Here is a 26381-nt window from a genome sequence, read left to right as displayed (position 1 = left end):
ACTCTATTAAATTCTGACCTGTGAGAACAGACCTCTTCGAGTTACATAAAAAAATACACTTTAAAATATCTCTGTCAACTGTAAATCTGCTTAATTTCCAATGAAGGTAGTATCAGCTAGCAACTAATAAAAATCTCTAATGGAATGCTTCCTAGTGGGTATTATAAGACCATGAAGTCATTAACCAGTTTTGATGTGATTCAAGTCAACAATATAATTTCTAACTAGAATATTAAACTTTGGAGGACAGACAGAAGGACAAACAAAAATGTATTACAGGTTAAGCATCCCTGCTCTGAAAAGTTCCAAAATCCAAAAGTTTTTGAGCGCTGACATGACATGCTCATTGGAACACTTTGGATTTCAGATTAGGACTGTTGAACCATTAAGTATGCAACAAAACTATTCCAAAAAATCTGGAAAAATCTGAAATCCAAAACACTCTGGTCCCAAGCATTTCAGATAAGAGGATATTCAACCTGTAATGCTGTCGTGATGCATAGATAATGCTTTCAAAACTGAACCTACAGTGCATTTTTTTTCTGCCTTCTTTTATACTTATGAACACTTCTGCTGACTCCTGTAGACTTTAAGCTCCTTAAACAGAAGCTGCAACTGTTTTATCTATCCCTTACCACCTAGCACAGCCTGCCTGGAACTCAAGGCATTCAGTACAAATACCCTGATGACGGCCAGGCGTGGTGGCTCACGCGTGTAATCCCAGTACTTTGGGAGCCCGAGGTGGGCGGATCACGAGGTCAGGAGTTCGAGACCAGTCTGATCAACATAGTGAAACCCCATCTCTACTAAAAACACAAAAATTAGCCAGGCGTGGTGACACATGCCTGTAGTCCCAGCTACTCAAAAGGCTGAGGCAGGAGAATCGCTTGAACCTGGGAGGCGGAGGTTGCAGAGAGCCGAGTTGGTGCCACTGCACTCCAGCCTGCGACACAGCGAGACTCCATCTCAAAAAAAAAAAAAAAAAAAAAAACTCTGATGACTGAAACACTCATCCAGTTGCATTCAAGTTCATTAAGTTTTCTGGGTTTTTTTCACCTCTCTCTAAAACAGCCCGTTGAACAATGCTGAGTATATCAGATTTGCAATGTAATGAGAATAATTTGTTATTTCAGATAAATTATATTACAAAGCCAAAAACTCCCAGCCTGGTACCTCTAATCCCGGTCCTGGTAAAAGTGAGTTTTTCATCCAGTATCAAGTATATATTTATTCTACAAGAGGACAAAGCCTTGTTATAATTTCATTTTGAAAACAAAAATCAGTAACTAATCTGAACTAAACTCTTACATAATCAGAATTCTTTCAAGATAGAAGAGAAATTCCCTATACAATAGAGGAAAATGTCCCAATAGTTTATTTTGCAGTATTTACAGAGCTAGGCTGGAACACCCTCTGAAAAGTGTTACATAGACAGCTTGTGCAGTCACTTTTTAAATCTTTCACTTATTTCCCATGAGCATTTCTCCATCATCAGTTGAATCTACTTATCCAGAGAATTTTTAAAAAATCAACCAGTTAACAGAGAGAGAGGCATGAATCTCATACATGGTATCTATGACTTAGCCTTACTTATATCCATCAGTTTTAAAATGACAGGAACAAGACTGTGAAGACATTAGACTGAATCATGAAACTGTTGTTTTATATGACAAAAATAGTTGAATATCAGCAATTTCATGTGGTTCAACATAATACACAGCATATACAAGCTAGATGGCTGGGAACACACTTCTTGCCAGAGAATGGTCTGTTAGGGACTTTTAAAAAGCCTAACTCTGTTTTCCTCTGGTTTAAAGCTTTGCACAGTTTCCAAGTAAAGAAAACCCCAGTGTTGTAACTATTTTCAACCCGAGATGTTTGCATTTTCCAAAACAGAAGATGCCAAAAAGATTAATGACAACTGAACAAAAACAAACAACAAAAAAAAACTACAAGATTTTTGTATATTCATTTTTGAGAAACTAGTGTGTCCTAAAAGGAGCCTTTGGTTTCTTCTGTTATAGTGTGCTCAATCATATATAGCCCAGGAGGTAATCTTTTATTTCTCATTACCCCAAGGGTAGTTATTAAAGGTCATACTGACTTCTATTGTTGCAAGGTTTACATGACTTTTGAATATTTGTTATGAGTAAACTTTCTGCAGTTCAATCTAGTCCAACAAAATACTAAATACACTTAAAAAATTTTTACAGACACGGCTTAAAACAAAACTCAGGGTTTCAGACAGACCTCACTCAGCAAAGGAAAGACTGAGGTTCTCTTATGTCTTTTATCAGGTTCACACTTTGTAAAACTTTACAAATTAAGGATGCTTGTTTTTCTGTTGTCGTTGTTTTCTTTCTTTTAAAATTTTTTTAAAAAAAATTTGTAGAGACAGGGTCTTGCTATGTTGCCTTGACTGGTCTCAAACTCTTGGCCTCAGGCAATCCTCCTGCCTTGGCTTCTCAAAGCACTGGGATTATAGGCATGAACCACTGTGCCCAGCCTGTTTTCATTTTTTAAATTCTTAAACATTGCACCTACAGGGGGATTACTAAGTGAATCTAGAGATCAAGAAGAAAAAAGTCAACAACAGTCTTACAGAAAAACGGGCAAAGAACCACCAACGGTGTACAGAAATGGAAATACCCAGTGGTTCTTAAATATATGAAAAGATGTTCAACTCTCATTCAAGATAAAAATGCAAATTAAATCACACATTGATTCACCCACTGAATTGGCAAAGATCAAAATGTTTGATAACACTTACCCAGGGTAAAGACAACATTTCTGGTTGGAGTATAAATTGTTACAATCTCTGTGAAGGGCAATGTCTATCAAAGTAAAAAATGCACATCCCCTTTAATCCAGCAATTTCACTTCTAGAAATGTATCCCTACTGATACGTTTTAAATGACAAATATAAAAGGTTTTTCACTGTGGGACTATATATAAACACATGAAAAAGGAAATAACCTAAAAGTTCATCAACAGTGGATTAAATAAACCATGATACAGATAATGTAATAATACGCATCTCTTAAAAAAATAAGGAAGCTCTATTTTTTAATAGAAAATGTATATTTGTTTTAACATATAGAATATCTCCGAAAAGACACAAGGCTCTAGGGATGCTGGTTACTCCCATGGAAGGAAACTGGGTACACCTGAGTGGGAAGAAATCCCACCGTATTCCTCTTAATACTTTCTGAATTTTGAACCATGTAAATATATGACCTATTCAAATAGTAAATTTAAAAATTTAAAAAGGAATTAGCAGCCTTTACAATTAATTTTTCCAAGTTGTGAAGAGGCTTATACATCAGACCCACATGAGAGACAAGAAAGGAATTCTTCAGTGGCCTCCATTGCTATCTGAGTAAAATCAACCTTTTCGTCATGACCACCATGGCCTCAGCATACCTCCCTGACCTTCTCTAACACTCTTCTCAATCCTGATGTTTTAGTCACTCAGGCCTTTAACTCTAATCCACAAACACGTTGGGCTCTTTTCTCAGCCCACAAAGCTCTTTCTTCCCTCAGGTCTTTTTATAGGTCAGTCCTTCTTGTAATTTAGGTCTCCTATCAAATGAAGTTATCTTCAGAGGGGTCTTCCCTGACCACCCAGTCTGAAGCCGCTTCCACTTCTAGCCTGTTCCTCTCATCACACTACCCTATTTTATTTTCTTCTTTATTACCACTACCTGAAATTATCTTGTTTTTATTTTTTCACTTGTCTATTGTGCTCCCTACTAGAAGTTAAGCTCAACGAGAACAGTATCCCCCTGTGCCTAGTATGGCCTAACAGGCACTCAGTAAATATTTGTTCAATGAAATTCTGGTTGAGCAACTAGACTCCTTCTCTTTTGGGATCATTTTTCCCTAATGAGTTCTAGTTAATAAATTAAAGTTTAGAAGTTGTTGAATGAATGTAGCTACAGGAATCCAGGCATACTTTTAAAACAATAAAACATTTTAAAAGGAAAACTATCAAGTCACTCCAACTTTAAGAATTTATTGAGTACATTACAAAACTATACTCTTCCCTGATTAAAAATTTTTTCAAATTCAAGAAAACAGAAGAAAAGGGAAACCTACAGAGCTATGGGGGGGAGTTCCTGAATCCACAAGACAATAGTGAGAAAAGTACATTTCCCAGAATAAGTCAATCCTGGTTACAGAAGTACCATTACAGCAGCTGTCAGGAACCTAAGCTAAACTCTAAGTTATTTCAAGTTAAATTCTTTTTTTTTTTTTTTTTTTTTACAGAGTTCACTCTTGTTGCCCAGGCTGGAGTGCAATGGCATGGTCTCGCTTCACTGCAACCTCCGCCTCCTGGGTTCAAGCAATTCTCCTGCCTCAGCCTCCCAAGTAGCTGGGATTACAGGCGCCCACCACCACGCCCAGGTAATTTTTGTATTTTCGGTAGAGACGAGGTTTCACCGTGTTGGTCAGGCTGGTGTCGAACTCCTGACCTCAGGTGACTCACCCACCTCAGCCTCCCAAAGTGCTGAAATTACAGGCATGAGCCACTGCACCTTGCCTCAAGTTAAATACTACATATTACAATAAAATTCTAATATTGATTGAGGGAAATCCTTAGCATCTACTTTTATTTGTTATATTGTTTTTGTATCTGACACTGGGTTTGATTCTGGATGTATGGAGAAAAGATAACTAACATTTATTAAATACAGATCAGTGTAAATATGTACATATGTAAAAACATGACTAGGCATATAACTAAATTTTTTCTATATCTGGCTAAGATATAGAACATATTTCTGTCATAGCCAAATATTTCTCTAATTAAGAGTTGAACTGCTTTGTAACTGTTGTATATAAGGAAAACCTAGAAACAAGCATAGTATTATGTGTTCAAGTCAGTACTTGTAAGATTTTCCCAGTTTACAGGTATCTCTTAGGTAAGTATAGATTCTAAAATGATTGTGAGGATTAGATATGCACTTGTACATAAAAAGGCTATTTCTCCTTCCTCTCCTCAATCTGTGTTACAATTTTATAGAAATGCCTAGCCAGTAAAGCTCATCTAGATAGATCAAGTCAAGCTGAAGATGAATAAGAAGGTACATGACTCTCAAGTCACTAAACCCAATAGGATAACAACAGAATGCTCCGACTCCCAAGCCTCGGTGTGTGCTGGCAGTTTACAGGCTTACTGCTCTTCTTTCAGGTTATAAATAACTACAAACTGTCCTTGTCCCCAAGGAGACCTTAGCAGCCAGCTCAAAGGTTAAAATATGGAATAATTCTCACTTTGGATGCAACTTTTCCAGACAGCAAAAAAATCAAAAAAGCAGAAAATGTAATGCCAAATTAGGGCAGGGGGATCATTCCCTTGCCCTAGAAACTATCCACTATGTAACAGTTATTGATATAAACATGTTAGCATAATTATCTACCCCAAAAATACGTCCAGGAAGAATGCAATGCATCTCTGCTCCAAATGCTGAAGTTTGTCTTAGAAAGGGGCAGATGCCACTCAACCACCTTGCAGGAGTGCAACTCCCTGGACCTTAAAAAGACTTCTTGAATTTTTGTTTTGCTTTTAATTTAGGCACAAAGGACTACTGAGCTAAACACATCCACATAACAACATCAGAGGAAAAAAATTCCTCTGTCTCCATTTGGATGGAGGATCCAGCAGAATAATGGCCGCAACAAGCACAGGTTTCACAAGATCTGGGTTAATACCATCAGGTGACATGCTGCTGTTGTTAATTACAGAACCCCTGCTAGGAAGAAAAACTCCTCCAGCTGCTTTAAAAAAAAAAAAAAAAAGAAAGAAAATAGGGTTCCTCAGATTAGACTTTTCCACACTGGGAAATACCTGAAATGGAAGGACAGGAATCCGGATCAGGAAAGAAACCTGATTACAAGGGGCTATTTCACTTCAAAGTGGGTCTCAGTTCCAAAAGAGAACATCTTTAGAAATGAAGTCAGAAAGGCAAACGCAAACAATCAACAACCTCGCCATTCTCACAAATTAGAATCGTGTGTTGATTCCACTAAATGTCTTGGGGACAAATCTCTAGGGCCACAAAGAGTGAACTTGGGAAAGATGAAGATTTTAATACATCCCACATATTATAAAAGATGCCTCCTCTAGGTTGAGAAAATTTACTTATTCTAAAGAAGAGCTGAAAAAAGAATCAGAAAAGGAGGAAGCAGGGAAAAGCCCTATGGTAAGAAGATTCCATTTATTACATAGGTTAATATTCTCATGGCTATTTTCCAATTTGAGAGGTTATGGTCTTTCACCCACTCCCCTCAATGATGACTATGAAGAACCTTATAAAATCTAAACAGTAAACAGATGAAAGGGCTGGCCCTAATACTATTTAAGCATGTCCAATCTGCAAGGAATTCAAAAACAGAAGGGTCATTTCATGAAACAAATAGAGCTTATATAACCCCACAGAGTCCCCTGGTTTTTATAGAAGCCAAATTCAACAGGCAGTTCTCTTTGGCCATCTATACTTCAGCCAAGCCATTTAAAAATATTTCTTGCTAACATGATGCGGCTATGGAAGGGACCCAAGGAATGGATTTCAAAGGAGAAAGTCTAATTAGTCGTAGGGCATACATTTTGAAATAAGTTCATTAACTTGGAAACTGAAAAGGCCCACCTGCTCCAGAGGATTTGGTCTCCTACAAGGGCAACCGATTATGTTCAGCATTAACTATTACTATCCAGCAGTAAAGAATTCAGTATTCCCATGAGATACTTTTCTTCCTGAAAGGCACCTAGACCTCCTTCCAACTATAAAAGAGAAGAGAGGTGTATGTATGTTTTTAATCTTCTCCTTTACAGTCTTAACTAAAAAAACCTAACTACTATTTACATGGACCATGTGCCTTACTTGGAAACAATCTGCAGAAAATAAATTCCCTCCTCTAACATTATTAAAAATAAGCAAAATTATACGTTAATGTTACAGTTCTAAGTAAACGAAATGGAACAAAGGATGGGCAGGAATTTCTGTTTTAAGTGTTCATTCCAAAATTCATGACTCAAGGAAAAAGTAAAACCACACAAGCAGACAAAATAGGGAAAGTTAGACAGAATGTCTGTCTTAACAGAATTTCCTGGCTCCTGATGATGTGTGTCAGAATTTAAAAGATTGAAATGCAATAACACCTATTTAACCCAACATAACTCTGACAAAACATACACAAGCTTTGGAGGCCAAAATCTCATACTACAAAGTAAAAGTTATAAGATGTTACACAAAATGGTGTAAGTTACACAGAGAGATAAGAGCTCCAAGGTAAAACACACAGAGGCAATTTGTTCAAAATCAAACTCCTTTTATAAAGTAAAATGAAGCCTACAAATTTCTTTAAGGTATCTCTCTTTTTTTTTTTTTTTGAGACGGAGTCTTGCTCTGTCGCCCAGGCTGGAGTGCAGTGGTGTGATCTCAGCTCCCTGCAACTTCTGCCTCCTGGGTTCAAGCAATTGTCCCACCTCAGCCTCCCGAGTAGCTGGGATTACAGGCACGTGCCACCATGCCTGGCTAATTTTTGTATTTTTAGTAGAGACGGGGTTTCTCCATGTTGGCCAGGCTGGTCTCAAACTCCTGGCCTCAAGTGATCCACCTGCCTAGGCCTCTCAAAGTGCTGGGATTATAGGCATGAGTCACCGCACCTGGCCCCAAGTATCTCTTTTCATAAACTGTAATTCTAATTTCCCTGAAGGTCTTTTATGTTTTTGGGTTTTGTTTGTTTGTTTGTTTTTTAGATAAGGTCTTGCTCTGTCACCCAGGCTGGAATGCAGTGGCACAATTATGGCTCACTGCAGCCTAGACCTCCTGAGCTCAAATTATCCTCCACCTCAGTCTCTTGAGTAGTTGGAACTACAGGCATCTGCCACCACACCTGGCTAATTTTTGTATTTTTTGTAGAGATGGGTTTTTACCATGTTGGCCAGAATGGTCTTGAACTCCTGAGCTCAAGCAATCTTCCTGCCTCAGCCTCCCAAAGTGCTGGGATTACAGGCATGAGTCACCATGCCCAGCATTCCTGAGGAACTTTTCTAGGGAGAAAAATAATCTGACTCTAAGGTTTCCATATCATATATTATCAACCATTGATTAAAAATTTAAATTCAAATATCATTTCTCCCCTTACCATTATTGTAAAGTCTTATCCTATATCTAGAAATCACCAGAGAAGATCAGAATAAATACTTCTGGCTTACTCCAGGTAAGAATATTTAAAATAAAACTTATTTCATAAGTGAAGCCACTTATGAAAAATGTTTATTTAACACTGTAATGATTCTTATTTTAAAAAGAAAATCTTACATGCTTACCTTATATGACTTTAACTTTTTAACTTTACCTATCATTTGCACTAAAATGAAACAGTAGATTGTACTCAAGAGGTATATTTTTAAGTCATGGTAAATGTTTTTATGCATTTCATTCTGCTTTTTCCCTCATGATTAAACTATATTTAAAATAAAACTATGTAAAAACTCACCAAGTTAAGTCAGTAGGAAAACTCTAATTTGTCTTGTCTAACAGGAAATCTCTGTTGGAAATAGAGAATATGAATCAGACTTAACTAGATCCTGAATCTCATACAAGTCTCTACTTATTTTGTCTATTCCTAAAAAGGAAAAATCTCACAAAAGAAGGTGATACATTTGCAAAGAAATGACTAGTAAAAATTTACTAGTCAAAATTACCATTCTTAGGTCAAGACGGGTGGATCACTTGAGGCCAGAAGTTCGAGACCAGCCTGGCATCATGGCGAAACACTGCCTCAACTAAAAACACAAAAAATTAGCCAGGCGTGGTGGTGCGCGCCTGTAGTCCCAGTTACTTAGGAGGCTGAAGCACAAGAATTGCTTGAACCCGGTGGTGGGGGATGGGCTGGGGGCAAGGTGGGGCGGAGATTCCAGTGACCCCAAAATCATGCCACCGCAGTCCAGTCTGGGCGACAGAGTGAGACTCTCTCAAAAAAACAAACAAAAAAATTACCATTCCTTTATCTCATCACTAGCTCTGAATGCTCTATTTCTTAGTCATCTCTCAAAAAAAGATTATACTTAGAAATGGAAGTCAGAAAAATCCAAGCTGGTTCTCCTTTTTTTTGAGATACAGTCTCAGCTCTGTCAGCCAGGCTGAAGTGCAGTGGAGTGATCTCAACTCACTGCAACGGCCACCTCCCAGGTTCAAGCAATTCTCCTGCCTCAGCCTCCTGAGTAGCTGGGATTACAGATGCCTGCCACCAGGCCTGGCTAATTTTTGTATTTTTAGTAGAGACATGATTTTGTCATGTTGGCAAGGCTGGTCTCAAACTCCTGACCTCAAGTGATTGGCCCACCTCGGCCTCCCAAATTGCTGGGATTACAGGCGTGAGCCACCGCACGCAGCCCCAAGCTAGTTCTTCTAATAAACTGACCTATGAGTGCAGCAAAAATGAAGTGACTTGTCTCGTGTCAATACTTACAAGAAAAGAGAGATCATTGTTGCCAGCTCTTTCACAAAATGCTGAAAGAATTATTACAAGTTTTAATGTAAAACACCCTTTTAAAAAAGTGCTCTATGGGTAAATTACACCAAAGCAAGATGCATTTAAACAAAGCCATGTATCCTATGGTTTCTGTTTAGAGACAAGGTCTCACCATGTTGCCCCAGCTGGAGTACAAAGGCTATTCACAGGCCTGAACACAGCGCACTATCTCAGCCTCCTGAGTAGCTGGGACTATAAAGGCACACGCGACCAGGCCTGGCCCTATGGTTTTAATAAACAACTGTGACAATGAGATGCAGAATGGTGGACATTAAAGACCGGATTAATACTGATTATACAAGGGAGAGAAAGAGGTTCCTGTTGAAGACTGGAGAGATAGCCAAGCAACACCAACCTCTGATAATCCACCGTATCCTACAAAGTAGCTCAAAACAGAAACAGGGATAAGAGAAGTAGCAATGCTTCTTGGAGTCTAACATAGGCAGAAAATTCCACTGCTATATTCTCTTTTGTGAGAAAATAAAGTATTGCATAAATCATGGGTAAGTGATTCCTTAAAAATAGAATCTCAGCTGGGCACAGTGGCTCATGCCTATAATCCCAGCACTTTCAGAGGCCAAGGCAGGCAGATCACAAGGTCAGGAGATTGAGACCAGCCTGACCAACATGGTGAAACCCCATCTGTACTAAAAATACAAAAATTAGCTGGACATGATGGTGCATGCCTGTAGTCCCAGCTACTCGGGAGGCTGAGGCAGGAGAATCACTTGAACCCCACAGAGGTTGCAGTGAACCAAGATCGCACCACTGCACTCCAACCTGGCGACAGAGCAAGACTCCGTTTCAAAAAAAAAAAAAAAAAGAGTCTCTTTCTGGAAATATAAGCACCAACTTTAACTAGTACATTGGTACAAATAAGATTCTCTTAGACTATGTAATAGCTTTTGGTAAACAAAGTCCAGTTACTATCAGTGATCAAACAGCCATCACCAAAAACTGTGCTAAATGACTGATGCTAAAACAGGGCAGTCTTAATCAGATACCATAAAATAAATTCACTTGCGGTCAGGAGTTCGAGACCAGCCTGGCCAACACGGTAAAACCCCGTCTCTACTAAAAATACAAAAATTAGCCAGGCATGGTGACGGGCGCCTATAATCCCAGCTACTTGGGAGGCTGAGACTGGAGAATCGCTTGAACCTGGGAGGCGGAGGTTGCAGTAAGCAGAGACTGTGCCAACAATCCCACGTAGTTCAGTTAATAGTAGCAGGAGTCAGGCTGAATTCATGCAACAAATATTTACTGAGTACCAACTGCAGGGCATTCTTTGCAACACAGTGGTAAAAGAGACAGACAAGGTTCCTGACCCTCTGAGGATAGAAAGATAGAATGCCTTTAAGGCAGAAGATATCAACCAACTCTTAACAAACGAAAATGAATAGCTATGATTCTTAAAGCAGAAACCAATACCTTTAGTCCCTTACTCTCCAATTTTTTTTTTAAGCTTTGGGTTTCTCAAAATTTAAAGCATCTGACAATACTGCTAAGGGCTGAACAGGGAGACTAACATACTGTTGGTAGGAGAACAAACTGGTACCACCACTTTGGAAAATAGTTTATTATTATCTAATAAGACTAAAGATTCTACAATTCTGCTGCAAGTACATGGTCTAAAGAAACTTCTGTACATGTTCACAGCAGCATTGTTCATTAACAGCCAAAAACTAGAAACAATCCAAGTGTCTATCAACAAAATGAATACATAAATTGTGATATATTCATATAACAGAATGCTATATGGCAATGAAATCAAACTACAGTTCTATATAGTAACATGGATGAAAGTTATGAACATACATATTGTTAGGTTCTTCCTGAAAGAAGACATAAAAACGTAAAAATCACATAATATATTATTCCAATTTATACAAAGTTTAAAAACAGTTTAAAAACCAAATTATATTGTTTTAGAATAAATCCTAGGTGGTAAAATCATGAAGAAAAATAGGGATATGATTATCATACATCAGAACAGTGGTTATTCTGAGCAATGGTATAGGTTATGATCTAGAAGTGAGACGCAGCAGGCTTCTTCCAGGTGTTGGCAATGATACATTTCTAGGTCTAACTGGTGGTTACATAGGTATTTGCCTTTTGTAATTAATCCTCACATTATACAGTCATGTTTTGTGTATTTTTCTGTTATATTTCATAATAAAAAATGTTCAGGCCAGGCATGGTGGCTCACGCCTGTAATTCCAGCACTTTAGGAGGCTGAGGAGGGTGGATCGCTTGAGATCAGGAGTTCAAGACCAGCCTGGCCAACATGGTGAAACACCATCTCTACTAAAAATACAAAAAAATTTAGCAGGACATGGTGTCACACACCTGTAATCCCAGCTACTTGGGAAGCTGAGGTGGGAGGATCACTTGAACCCAGGAGGCAGAGGTTGCAGTGAGCCAAGATGGTGCCATTACACTCCAGCCTGGACGACAGAGTGAGACTCCGTCTCAAAAAAAAAAAAAGAAAAAGAAAGTTCAAAGCATACATGATTAAAATAACCTAATAGAGTAGATCTCTAGCCTCCAATAATATATAAGTGTGAGTACATCTTGCACATAATAGTTTTTTTTAAAAAAAAAGATAATTTAGGATGAGAAGTCAGTAATAAAACAAGGCCACCCAGGAATAAATACCTATAGGCAGGATTTTCTATTACTTTCTTTGAATTTAAATGCCATACCTAAGATCTATATTTCAGGGAAATTTTCTGTACTAATATAAAGGTTTAAATCTACATATGACTACCACCAGGAACCATGAGTTAATCCCCAAATTATTTTGAGACAAAATCTTCTGAAAAAGCAAAGCCAAGACACAAGTATTTTTTGATTTTACTAGTTTAATCATGGCCTCTGATGGAACCTCCAGTAAAATCCCAACTCCCTCTGAGTGAAAGCCTTACAATGGCCAAAAGGGTCCTGCACAATCTGGACTTGATTACCTCTCTGGCCTCATTTCCAGCTATGTTTTCCTGATCTCACTATGTACCAGCTACACTGCCCTTTTTTGTTTCGGTTCCTCAGAATAGGCCCATTCCTGCCTTGGGGCTTTGCACGTGTCATTTTCTGTCTGAATAAATCTTCCCCTCGATGTTCTCAGGGCACACTCCTTCACCATTGCTAAGACTTTCCTTGTCACCATCTCTGTAAGGTCTTCCCTGACACCCTTAAAAATGAATTCCTGGCTGGGCGTGGTGGCTCGTGCCTGTAAATACCAGCACTTTGATATGCCGAAGTGGGTGGATCACTTGAGGTCAGGGGTTCAAGACCAGCCTGGCCAACACGATGAAACCCCATCTCTATTAAAAACACAAAAATCAGCCGGGTGTGGTGGCACACACCTGTAGTCCCAGCTACTCAGGAGGCTGAGGCAGAAGAATCGCTTGAACCTGGGAGGCAGAGGTGGCAGTGAGCTGAGATTGCATCACTACACTCCAGGCTGGATGACAGAGCAAGACTCTGTCTGGAAGAAAAAAAAAAAAAAAAAAAGCAATTCCCTCCCTTAACAGCCACAATCCTATTCCTGCTTCATCATTTTTTTTCTATAGCACATAAAGTCATCTACCATCCTGTATCTTTTTACAATCTGTCTTCTCTAACTGGAAAATAAGCTCTACCAAGGCAGGTTCTTGTCTGTTTTGCTGCTGCACCCAGACAGTGTCTGGCGCATGGAAGGCTACAAATACTTATTTAATAAATGACTGAATTAATGTTTTCTTTTAGATTCCCCTGCTTGAAAGATTAGACAGTAACTCTATACAAAAAAAAAAAAACAAAAAAAAAAACCCAGAATGTTTCCCCCTTCTGTATGTCAAATTAACAAAGTTTATTCTACTAACAAGTTTCAGGTTTATGCACTTACTATTAATGAGTCAGAAGATTAAGACTTCTAAAAAGTTGATACAAACATAACTATATTTTCCCTTAACAAATGTGTAACATTGGCCAGCCACAGTGGCTCATGCCTATCATCCCAGAACTTTGGGAGGCCAAGATGGGTGGATCACCTGAGGTCAGGAGTTTGAGACCAGTCTGGCCAATATGGTGAAACCCTGTCTCTACCAAAAATACAAAAATTAGCCTGGTGTGGTGGTGGGCACCTATAGTGCCAGCTACTAGTCAAGAAGCTGAGGCAGGAGAATCGCTTGAACCTGGGAGGCAGAGGTTGCGGTGAGCCACGATGGCGCCACCGCATTCCAGCCTGGGTGACAGAGTGAGACTCTACTTCAAAAAAAAAAAAAAAAAAAAAGGTGTAATACCTGTTTTTAATGATAACAATGCCATTGAGGGCACAAAGAGACAAGAACTCTCATGTACTGCTGGTGCGGTGTAAATCAGCATAACTATTACGGGAATTACTTAACAATATGTAGCATAAAGACTGGGTACTTACTATATATACTATTTAAGTTTGTAAAAAGTGAGCACATTTTACTTTTATAGTCAGAAAAAAAGTTTTTTAGAAGAAAGAATCATGCAAAAAAATATATAATTTCAATAAAAAAGTTCTTCAGCACCTTGGAAGGCCAAGGCAGGCAGATCACTTGAGGTCGGGAGTTTGAGACCAGCCTGGCCAACATGGTGAAAACCTGTCTCTACCAAAAAATACAAAAATTAGCAAAGCATGGTGGCATGCGAAGAGATTGCAGTGAGCTGAGATCATGCCACTGCACTCCAGCCTGGGTGACAGAGTGATACTCTGTCTCAAAAAAAAAAGAAAGTTCTTTATACTGTATTTTGACTCCAACAAAAGCAATAAAGTCTTCTGTTACATATCCAGATGAAATATCTCAAGAGGGTAACTACAGTTAGAAAAATAATGGTTTTTTACTTAGGAACTAAAAAAAGTTTTATAGCAGTTTCCAGAGTGGAAGGGAAAACAAACTCTACGGTGTTAGTGTTCCACATAAGAGCACAATTTTCTTCTAAAGAAAGATTTAAGATAGGAACATTTCTCTGTAGCATAAAATGTGGGACTGATGTGACAAAGAGCAGGTAAACAATTCCATTCAAACTTGGTGACTACGATGACATAGGGAAGATAATTCACTAAACGAGATTGCCTACTGGGTGACATGACAGATACTTCTGAGTATACATATAGTGCTTATACTTTTGAAGGAATACGTCATCTATGTTAAAGCTGGCATGAGCCTAGATCCAAAGGTTACTTTCCAACCACAATACTCATTACCTGAACCAAACCCTAAGACAAGAACAGATCTGAGATAAAATACACAGGCATCTGATATACTAGTTCTATTTATTACTCTGATTTCTATTTGAAGGTCTTATTGGTTGTCTTAAAAAAAATTCAGCACATAAATTCTCAAATTCTTAAAGATAGTTGATATATTCATGAGACAGGTGGCTGCCCAAACTAGTTGTTAAGAAAGGAAGTCCTACTCAAACGCTTGCAGCAGGCAGAGTGTGTTATTAGAGAAGAGTAACAGTTTTCATTTGTAACACTTCAGGATTCCAAGTGCTCAAAGCTCTGAATAGGAGCCAGGTTTAAAGGGTGAAAAAACACAGAGCATAAAAATTAAAAATATACTCAACCTCACAATAATGAATAAGGCACAGTGGATTAAAGACTCCAGAAAAAATTTATAAATGAAAATCATTGGTAATTGAAACATATGGTCCTTGAACAAAATTTAAATGTAATAATTCTAATCAAATATCAAGGTGAAGACATATTTTTTAAATGCTTCCTTTGGCTAAGAATGCTTCAAGAAACCCTTCTATAAATATCAACTATGTCTGGATCATACTGAACTTAGAAAGTAACATAAGAAGAACATGAACTGGATTGGAGATCACTAAATAGTCCCACACTCAGTAGGGAGAAAATATTCTAGAAGGCTGGGCATGGTGGCTCACGCCTGTAATCTCAGCACTTTGGGAGGCCCAGGTGGGCAGATCACCTGAGGTCAGGAGTTCAAGACCAGCCTGGCCAACATGGTGAAACCCCATCTCTACAAAAACACAAAAATTAGCCAGACACAATGGCGGGTGCCTGTAATCCCAGCTACTTGGGAGGCTGAGGCAGAAGAATCACTTGAACCTTGGAGGCGGAAGTTGTAGTGAGCTGAGATCGTGCCACTGCACTCCAGCCTGGGCGAAAGAGCAAGAATCCGTCTCAAGAAAAAAAAAAAGAAAGAAAGAAGGTATTCTAGGAGTTAAAAAGTAGTAAAAGAAAGCTTATAAGGAGAATAAAAGGTGAGCAGTAACTGAAATTTATTTAAAAACACCTAATAACATGAGACAACAGAAATGCAAAATATTAAAATGCAAGCTGGCCAGGTGCTGTGGCTCACACCTGTAATCCCAACACTTTGGGAGGCCAAGGCAGGAGGATCACATGAGCTCAAGAGTTCAAGACCAGCCTAGGCAACATAGTGAGACCCTGTCGCTAAAAAATTAATTAAATTAAAATAAAATGTGAAGTTGCCAAATTTATCAGATCCCAAAAAGAATCCATAAGGAAAGAAAATTTCAGAGCCTCTCATTCTCTGATAAAAGAAGACCATTATTCCAAAGTATGGAAGGTTTTCCTCATCCCTCTCCCTCCCTCAAATAATGACTATAAATACCAAAGTGTTGGACCCAGTGGGAGAACTCAAATAATGAGATAGTTTAGGACAAAATCAAACCATTGAAACAAAAGAAGTGGAGAAGGAGGAAGAAGATGATGATGATGAGGACAAAGACCAGAAAAGATATGTACAAAGTTGTTCACTGGTTGTCTGTAATGTAATGGGGGAAAAAAGGAAAACAATTTAAATATCCATCAAAGGGACTGTGGAAAACCTGTGAAATATTCATACTGTATAACAGAAACAAAACAGCTAAAATGGGAGACCTAGATCTGAATCTACCAACATGTACAGATTTTGGAAAACAAGAATGAAAACAAGACTGCTGCAGAACTTTTATATATATATATATATATATATATAAAAACACACACACATGCACATATGTACTCACACGTATATAATTGTCTAAAAATTAAGCACATAAAGCAATACATTTTCATACATACACACATACATACACATCTACATTGCACTGGAATGATACACGCTAAATTCACGGTAACAGGTGGTCTCTGGTAGTGAAGGATGGAAACAGAACACAAAGTATAAATAAATAAAACTTTAGCTGACAGTGTCACAGTCTCTTTTTGTTTGGCTTTTTCTTTTTTTAAGCTTTTCAAATCTATGAATTCAGGAAAAATGGTAAATTAGAAAAGCTAAAGATTGCTTAATGACTTGTGATACAGAAAAAAAAGCTAAATAGCTCAAAGCAATATTTTAAATAGATACTAATGCAGCCTAAATCAAACCAAAAAGAGCCAATGAATTCAGTCCAGATCATCTCACTAATGAAAATCCTGTGTTGGTAAATATTTTTTCTATAGCTGATGGGAATTATACAGCACTGGGGTTCCTTAAGCAGCGAAACTAAAGGGACTGACTTTATATATGTCAATAAGAAAGTACATCTTTTTCTTTCTTTCTTTTTTTTGAGACGGGGTCTCCCTCTGTCACCCAGCTGGAGTACAGAGGCTCGATCTCTGCTCCCTGCAATCTCTGCCTCCTGGGTTCAAGCAATTCTCCTGCCTCAGCCTCCTGAGTAGCTGGGATTACAGGTGCGCACCACCACGCCCGGCTAATTTTTTTTGTTTTTAGTAGAGATGGTGTTTCAGCATGTTGGTGAGGCGGGTCTCAAACTCCTGACGTCTGTGATCTGCCCACCTCAGCCTCCCAAAGTGCTGGGATTACAGGCGTGAGTCACCGTGCCCAGCCAGAAAGCACATCTTAAATAAAAATAATGTTCATAGTAATCCAACATATCTTCATTGAGACCATAAATCCTTATATTTTGCCTTAATTTTGTTTATTCCTCTAAGAACCAATCTCTCTTTTAATCATCTCAAATTTCAGTACCTGAAACTCAAAGACAGATTATCAAAACAACACTTGAGGCTTTTTTGCCTTCTTGAATTGACTTAAGCTTTTTTTCCTTCTTTCAAATATGTTTTTCCTCCTTCTTCCTTGACTTTTCCCATCTCCAACCTGTTGTTGTTTTTTTTTCCTTCCATTCTCTCACCAACAGTTGCTTTCAACTGCTAGCAAGCCTCTGGCATATTTATATTTTTCACTTCTTTGAGGAAAAATGCTTCCACTCCACAGCCCAAACGTCAAATAAAGGGGAAAAAATTTATGTAAAAAGTACTAACCATATTTTGATGCCTTTCCTTTCTGTATTATGGCTAGGAATAAAGCTCTAATTGCCAAACAAGAGAGCAAAATCAAACTTACCTGTACGTTTTATCATCTTTATAACATTTAAATTTATCCAGGGTCCTCTGTTTCACAAGTCACTTTGGTTAGGAATTATAAGGCCACTTAAAATAGGCCACTATAGTTGAGCACTATAGTCTAGTGGAAACCATAACCTCAAGATTCACAGTAGACAAACAACCTAGGCCAGGTGTGGCGGCTCATGCCTTTAATCCCAGCACTCCGGGAGGCCAAGGTGAGCACATCACTTGAGGTCAGGAGTTCCAAACCAGCCTGGCCAACATGGTGAAACCTTGTCTCTACTAAAAATACAAAAATTAGCCCAGCATGATGGGGCAAGCCTGTAATCCCAGCTACTTGGGAGGCGGAGGCCACAGTGAGCCAAGATCACGCCACCGCACTCAAGCCTGGCCGACAGAGTGAGACTCTGTCTCAAAAAAAAAAAAAAGAAAGAAAAAAAGAGACAGAGAAGCAACGTGTGCATTTCCACCCCCATCCTCCTTTAAAAGGATTTCCAAGGTCCTTTCCAGTTAAATGCTTTAAGCTATATAACCACTCCCTCATAAGCAGTATTCAATGTTTCACAGTCTTCGAAGTACTCTGACATTTATGATCTTATTTGGGATTTTCAACAGCTCTGTGAGGCACACAGAGCAAGCAAGTATTTTACAAATAAGGGAACAGAAGCTCAGAGTTCCAATTTGCTGTGGTCACATGGCTATTAATGGGCTTGAATTCAGAACACAAAGTCTTTTAACTCCTAAACCAACATTTTGCAATTCCTTTGGGGTGACTCTTAGATCAGGTATGGTCTTTTATTCAACATGTAGGAATGGGAAAAATACCTGAGAAAGACACTTACATTCCCTAGCTTTCAGTTCCAATTTCATTTTCAAGTGGCAACTCAGTATGAATGTATGTTCTTTTGGCAGGGCAAGGTGACTCATGCCTGTAATTTCAGCACTTTGGGGAGGCCATGGCACATTTGAGCTCTGGTTGCAGACCAATTCTGGCAACATGGTGGGAAACCCCGCCCCTACTAAAAATACAAAAAAAAAATTTGCCAGGTGTGTGGTGGCATGCCCAGGGAACCTGCTTTCACTGGAAGGCTTTCAGGCTGGAAAATCACTTCAGCCCAGGAGTCAGAGAGGTTACAGAGAGCCGAGATCATGCCACTGCACTCCAGCTTGGGCCAGAGTACATCGCCTTAAAAAAAAAAAAAAAAAGTAGCTTCCTGCATGTGCTCAAGCCTGTAATCCCAGCACTTTGGGAGGCCGAGATCGGGTGGATCGCCAAAGGCTCGTGAGATCGAGACCATCCTGGCTAACATGGTGGAAAACCCTGCCCCACCAAAACGCTGGTGGTGGCGGCTCGTAGTCCCAGCCGGGTCGGGAGGGCTGGGAGGCAGGAGAATGCATGCAAACCCGGGAGGCTGAGCTTGCAGTGAGCTGAGATCCGGCCACTGTCCAGCCTGGCTTAGCCAGACCCGCCTCAAAAAAAAAAAAAAAAAAAAAAAAGTACATTATTTTGTTCTAATGAATTTGGATCACATTATTAATGGAGACCTCAACAAATCATTAATGGGTTCATATCTACTTCCACGACTAGATCCTGGGAACGAATCTTATGTTGTAATTATTTTTATTATTTTTTAAATTTTTTTATTTCTTGAGATGGAGACAGAGTCTTGCTCTGTCACCCAGGCTGGAGTGCAGTGGCGCAATCTCGGCTCACTGCAACCTCCGCCTCCCAGGTTCAAGCAATTCTCCTACCTCAGCCTCCCAAGTAGCTGGGATTACAGGGGTGCGCCACCACGCCCAGCTAATTTCTGTATTTTTAGCAGAGACGGGGTTTCACGATGTTGGCCAGGCTGGTCTCAAACTCCTGACCTCAAGTGATTCACCTGCCTTGGCCTCCCAAAGTGCTAGGATTATAGGTGTGAGCCGCTGTGCCTGGCCCTCCTATGTTGTAATTATTTCAGAATGACTTTTCATGCTTTAGCACCTGATAATCAATTTTTTCAAATAAAATATCTATTGTTTTAACATGCCAGAGTAATTTTTCTAGTCTAAGTTTTCAAGAAACCAGCGTCTTTCTCCACAGCTATCTTCCTCTCCTTTGCCACAAGCTTACAGAATTAAAAAGCACAATTACCATTCTTTAATTATACTCATTTCAGGTGTCTAACATGACTAAAATACTAACTCGTACCTCTTCGACTCAATTGCTTAAGCTAAAAACCCTATCTTTTCCTATCCTCTTTATCAGGAAGTCCCGTCAGCTGTCCTGCTTCTCAATGTATTCCATATTTATCCATTTCCGTCCAAGCCAGAGTTTTCTCACCTGAATAGCTACTGGTTTCTAATTGATATCCCAGCTTCCTCTGTAGCCCAATTTATGTATTCTTCACATGATAGCCACAGTGGGCTTTTAAAATGTAAATCCAGATATTGCTCCTTCACTTAACCACACTTAGAATTCGAGCTCTTTATCTGAACCTACAGAGTCCTATAAGAGCTGGCCCATTATACCAAATTCATCACCTACCACTCTCCCTTATCACTAACTTTACTCCAAAAACACTGGGTTTTCTCTCTACAAACAAGCCAAGATTGTTTCCATCTTAGGGCCTTTGCATTTTTCCCTCAGGCTGGAAGAAACTTCTTCCAGATATTCACATTGCTTCTTGTTACTTAGGTCTTCTCTGACCACAGCCAAAAGCAGTAGCTCTACGCCTACACCTGCTATGAATTTGTTTCATGTGACTTAATCCTCTACACTGTCTACAGTCTATAGCCTGATCATTCAGGTGCACTTATAATAATCACATGTGGTCCTGCAGGGCTGAGACTCAGAACCTAGACAATGGGGCCTCTCTTGAAAGAATGCCCATTTCTAAGTCTGAAGCAGCCCCCTGGTCTTTTTCTTTTCAGTGCCCAACAGAGTACCTACTAAACTCTTTTTACTTTGGGTGTACAATTTTTAAACAAAGCCATACTTAATCTTAGAAAATTTTCCTATGATGTTGTTTAGGTCTCTCTTTTTAAAAATTACATCACACCTCTAGATTCTGTATATTTTTATTTGCCTTAAAGAAATCAGCCAGGAGCGGTGGTGTCCCATTATGACTAGTCTTTTTTTTCTTTACTTGATAGAAAGTAAACTATGGGCTGGGGTGTGGTGGCTCATGCCTGTAATCCCAGCATTTTGGGAACCAAGGCGAGCAGATCACCTGAGGTCAGGAGTTTGAGACCAGCCTGGCCGACATGGCGAAACCCCATCTCTACTAAAAATACAAAAATTAGCTGGGCATGGTGGCGCATGCCTGTAATCCCAGCTACTCGGGAGGCTGAGGCAGGAGAATCGCTTAAACTGGGAGGCGGAGGTTGCAGTGAGCTAAGATTGAGCCATTCCACTCCAGCCTGGGCAACAAGAGCGGAACTCAGTCTCAGAAAAAAAAGAAAAAGAGGCCAGGCATGATGGTGAATGCCTGTAGTCCCAGCTACTTGGGAGGCTGAGGCAGGAGAACTGCTTGAAACCAGGAGGTGGAGGTTGTGGTGAGCCGAGCTCGTGCCACTGCACTCCAGCCTAGGCAACAGAGCAAGACTCTGTCTCAATAATAATAATAATAATAATAATAATAATAATAATAAATAAATAAGCAGAAAAACAAAAAGTAGAGATATGAGTATTTCTGGAGATGAAGAGCTAAATAATACCAGCAATTTTAACAAATCCCTTATACAGTGATAGTAAAAATTGACGAAACTTGCTAATACTAAATTTTTCCAGTGTAAAAGACTAAGCTGATTTGAATAAACTGATGGAAGTTATTAACACTCTTTGTGGGCGAGAAGTTTGTACCCAGAACATCCTGCATTGTTCCTAGCACAGAGAAGGTGCTTCACAAGAAAAGTCTGGTGAATAAAGGAATAAAATAGCTCTGGAGATATAAAAGGACTTAATAATACCCAGTCAAATGATTTCATTTTACAGATCAAGGAACTGAACCCCAAAGCAGCTTAGTGGCTTGCCCAATGTGATAATAATACACAGGAAGCCAGCAGCAGAGTTCGGAACAGTACCTAGCTACTAGCTATCATACTATCTCCTCACAGTTATGTGGGGGAAAAAAGAGATGTTGGGTTCAAGAATTTCAGTGTGGGTAAATGAAAGATAAAAGACTGGTGAAAAATAATCAGACTGTAATTCAGGACACTGGGTCCAATAATGATTGACAAATTGGAATAGCACAAGAAAGATATTGGTGAGGCACTATAGTTACCTATTAAGTAAGGTCCAAATGGGCTACCAAATTCTCTCCATTATCAGAAAGGATACTAGAAACAAAACCAGAAAACACACACAAAATTGCCTTCCCTCAACCTAGCTTTCCAGTCTTGTCTAATGTGACTGTTCAAATTAAGTCAACTGTCAAGCTACTCAATTCCACTGCTCAGTCTATATTCACAACAAAATTAAAGTGGCTATACAAACTGGATTCCTCCTAAGGATATGGAGTTACAAAGATAAATTTGCAACTCTATTTGTTCCTGGCTCCTATAACCTTTTCTTATTTTCAATTCAACCAAACTTTACTGATTAAAACAGCACAGACATAATTTGACTGATTCTTAAGATGTGAAAGGTATCTTTATTTCTTGAATAAAAGGCATCCTTTATTTCCTCTTTCAAAGCAAAGATTCATCCTATCATCTTAATCAAATTAGTATCAAATATTTAGAGTACCCATTTTGTGATAGGCCTATGGATCATTTAAATTTTGGAAGAATAGGCCCGGCACTGTGGCTCATGCCTGTAATCCCAACACTTTGGGAGGCCAAGGCAGGCGGATCACTTGAGGTTAGGAGTTCCAGACCAGCCTGGCCAACATGGTGAAACCCTATCTCCACTAAAAATACAAAAATTAGTCAGGCGTGGTGGTGGGCGCCTGTAATCCCAGCTACTCAGGACTCTGAGGCATGAAAATTGCCTGAACCCAGGAGGCGAAGGTTGCAATGAGCCAAGATCGTGCCATTCATTGCACTCCAGCCTGGGCGACAGAGTGACACTCTCAAAAAAAAAAAAAAAATTGGAAGAATAAGTTTTCCCTACCTATACTACTACAGGTTGATCATCCCTAATCTGAAAATCTGAAATGCTCCAAAGTCCAAAACTTTTTGAGCACGGATATGATGCTCAAAGGAAATGTTCATTAGAGGATTTTGGATTTTTAATATTTAGATTAGGAGTGTAAATATTTCAAAATAGGAAAAAAATTAAAAATCTGAAACACTTCTAGTCCCAAGCATTTTGGATAAGGGATGCTCAACCTGTAGTAGAGTCACTACTACAGACAGATTTTAATCTTAAAGCTAACAACTAATCTTAACATTAGTAAATGTGTTTCTATTGCTTGTGCCTTTGTCAATCAACATAAAAAAATATTCATTGGATGCAGTTTGAATGTCCAGTCCCAGGCTGAACTGCCAATCTCACCATTGCCAATGTCTCTGTGTGGTTTGAATAAGGAGAAAGTGTTTCTGGCCTTGAAGACCCAGGAGAAGACTCAACTTAAAAGAATAACTCATATTTTCAAGAATATAGAGTTTCTCTTCAGTACATAAAATTTCCTCCATTAGACAATTTCCTACCATCTCTTAAATTCTTCCTTTAAATAGCAAGCCATTTAAAAGTCACCAAGACTATACCCGACCCTTTCACCCCTGCATACCAAATGGAACAAAAACACAGTAAAACCAATTTTAAACATCTAGAATAGTCAGATAGGAATTCAAATCAGGAAGGGAAACTTTGGACTCTAGACACAAATTCACTTCAAATAATACTTAAGGAACTTATAAATATATTTCTAAGGATCGGGCCCCTCAAAGTTACAAAACATGGGGAAGAGTTAACACTACCACTTTATCATTATTGCCAGAGGTGGTTGCTTTAAGAACTGTCTTACAAAGGTCAGCGTTTTATTGGGTCTTCCAAAAATCAATCCTTCACAATGAGAAATGGACATCAGTTAAATAAACTGCTAGAATAAGAACAAGTCAATATATTCATAAGCTATTGCTATTCTCAGGGCCTGAATTCTAGTGCAGGCTTGAAGATACTTTCCTGAATGTGAATTTCCTCATTTTTCTTTCCCTCATCTTTAATTGAGGGTGACTGTGTAAGAATCTCTAAGGTCCCTTCAGTGCTAAAGTTCTATGCCCCTTTGGAAACACTGTTAAAATTGTTTCTACCTTTTTTCATATATGCATTTTATTTTAAAGAAAAGCAGTATATATATATATGTAACTTAAATAATTCAGAAGTTACAAGAAGTTACAATTGAAAAGTAAGTTTCCTTCTAGATTTAAAATCCCTCTCTAAAGCTTTTAGAGAGGGATTTTTTTATATCTTCGGAAAAAAACAACAAAAAAATGAACATAACAGGCATCTACCAGCATATATATATATATATAAAATACAAATATACATGTATTTTTTTCCCTGTAGACACACTTTATTCTAATGGTTGCACAGAATTCCACTGTTACCCTGCTGAATGGTTTCCATGCTTTTGCTACTGCAAACAATGCAGCAACAAGTGTATCTAAACATAAGCACAAGTAGGCCCAATAGCCTGCACGCTGTTTATTTTGATATTTTGAAATTACCCTCCAAAATATATCAATACGTACTTCCAATGTGACTCCCACTTGAGCATCTACCCTCTTTGATACATTCAGGATGGTCAGAGATAGTCACAGAAGAGTGGGTACAAAAAAAACCTTTAAGTAGAAGAGCCAGTGAGATTTAGACCAAAAAAAGAAAAAGTAAAAAATGCCTTTTATAAATACAAAAATAATATAAATATATAATATAATATACACAATATATAAGTATATAATAGATATGATATGTGGTACTTTGTTTACAAGATTTAAGTGTTGATGCTTCCTTGCGGAGCTCTGAACAAAGATATAGACAGGAAAAAAAAGTTTTTTCTATTCAAGGAGAGTAGGTGAGCAACTTGTATTGCAAATCCTATGAATCCCAAGAAGGCCTAATTCTGTCTTAGATCAGGACGTGAATTTAAATGTACAACTAAATTCCACTACATATAATCTGGCCTCTTTCACCCAGAAATGGTTATCAGCACAGTGAAAGTGAATTTAGTTCCTCGTCTTTGTCCCTGACAAAGCCATTAACCCCCAATTAAATAGGACAGTGCACGATTCCAGAGGTGATAAACATGTTAGTACATGTTTATTTTTAAAACTGTTTTTTGGGCATTTTTAAAACTGTTTTTTACTAGTGACAGTGTCTCGCTATGTTGCCCAGGCTGTTCTCAAACTCAGGGACTCAAGTGATCCTCCTACCCTGACCTCCCCAGAAGCTGAGACTACAGGTATGCTGTCACCACACCCAACTAAATGTTTAATTAAATAACTGTTACAATGTCTGGCATGTAGTAGATACTGAATAAGTAATTATTAAATTAATTCATGGCATCCACTTTGGAAATTGCATGTTAGTTTCTTTTTTCTTTTCTTTCTTTTTTTAAAAAAAGATAGTAGCACTTTGTGAGGCCGAGGCCAGTGGATTGCCTGAGCTCAGGAGCTCCAGACCACCCTGGGGAACATGGTGAAACCCCATCTCTACTAAAATACAAAAATCAGCTAGGCGTGGTGGCGCATGCCTGTAGTCCCACCTATTCGGGAGGCTGAGGCATAAGAATCCCTTGAGCCCCGGAGGTGGAGGTTGCAGTGAGCCAAGATCGTGCCACTGTACTCCAGCTTGGGCAAAAAAAAAAAAAAGGAGCCTAGTATGGTGGCACATGCCTGTAGTCCCTGCTACTAGGGAGGCTGAGGTAGGAGGATCACTTGAGGCTAGGAGTTCAAGGCTGCAGGTTGCTATGATTGTGTCTGTGAATAGCCACTCTAGCCTATGCAATAGAGTGAGAGGTATCTTTAAAAAAGAGAGACAGACAAGGTACTCCTATGGTGCCTGGGCTGGACTTGAATTCCTGGGCTCAAGGGATCCTCTAGCGTCAGCCCTCCTAATAGCTGGGACTACAGGCACACACTATTGAGTATCATCTTAGTTTTAACTGAAAGTATTTGCAAAGGACTATGTAAACACAAGGCAATTCTAGGACTGGGTGTGTATGTATGTGGTGAGGAGGAATATATGAATTCCTAAAATCAAAATAAATGTATGTGAAGTTCCCATTTTCCTTTCCTGTAACTTGCTATTATAAATATTTATTACATCTTCGATTTTAACATGCTATTAATTTTGAGGAGGAAAAGAAAAAAGCAATACTTTGCTCTTAAACTGAAATGCAAAAAAACCTGCATATTTTAGAATCAGAGAAACTTAGTATATCTAAAGTGGTATATTTGTTTTCAACTGAAGCTCCCTCTAATTTTGTAAGTAGGAAAATACAATTTATGAAAATTCATATGAGACTATTCCCAACACATTATTTTTTCTCCTCAC

General features: G+C 38.8%; 1 protein-coding gene across 6 annotated transcripts in view; it reads right to left on the bottom strand.

Moving 5' to 3' along the window:
* The window catches only part of SPOP (speckle type BTB/POZ protein), an 82649-nt gene that overhangs the window by 30230 nt on the left and 26038 nt on the right, over window positions 1-26381 (bottom strand). Inside the window, exons 1-2 of one of the 6 annotated variants that reach the window (XM_003912714.5) lie at window positions 17898-18835; window positions 8506-8556 (exon numbers count right to left, since the gene is read on the bottom strand). The exons of 3 other annotated variants lie outside the window; for them this stretch is intronic. The gene's annotated coding sequence lies outside the window, so the exon portion shown is untranslated. Of the gene's footprint in view, window positions 1-1173; window positions 1193-8505; window positions 8557-17897; window positions 18836-26381 lie in introns of those variants that run through there. 2 more of the 6 variants (XM_003912712.3, XM_021928982.2) reach the window with 2 other exon arrangements.

Source organism: Papio anubis, chromosome 17 (assembly GCF_008728515.1).
Source record: "Papio anubis isolate 15944 chromosome 17, Panubis1.0, whole genome shotgun sequence".
Taxonomy (NCBI): Eukaryota; Metazoa; Chordata; class Mammalia; order Primates; family Cercopithecidae; genus Papio; species Papio anubis.
The sequence above is the reverse complement of the archived record's forward strand: the minus strand, read 5'-3'. Positions and strand labels throughout refer to the sequence as shown.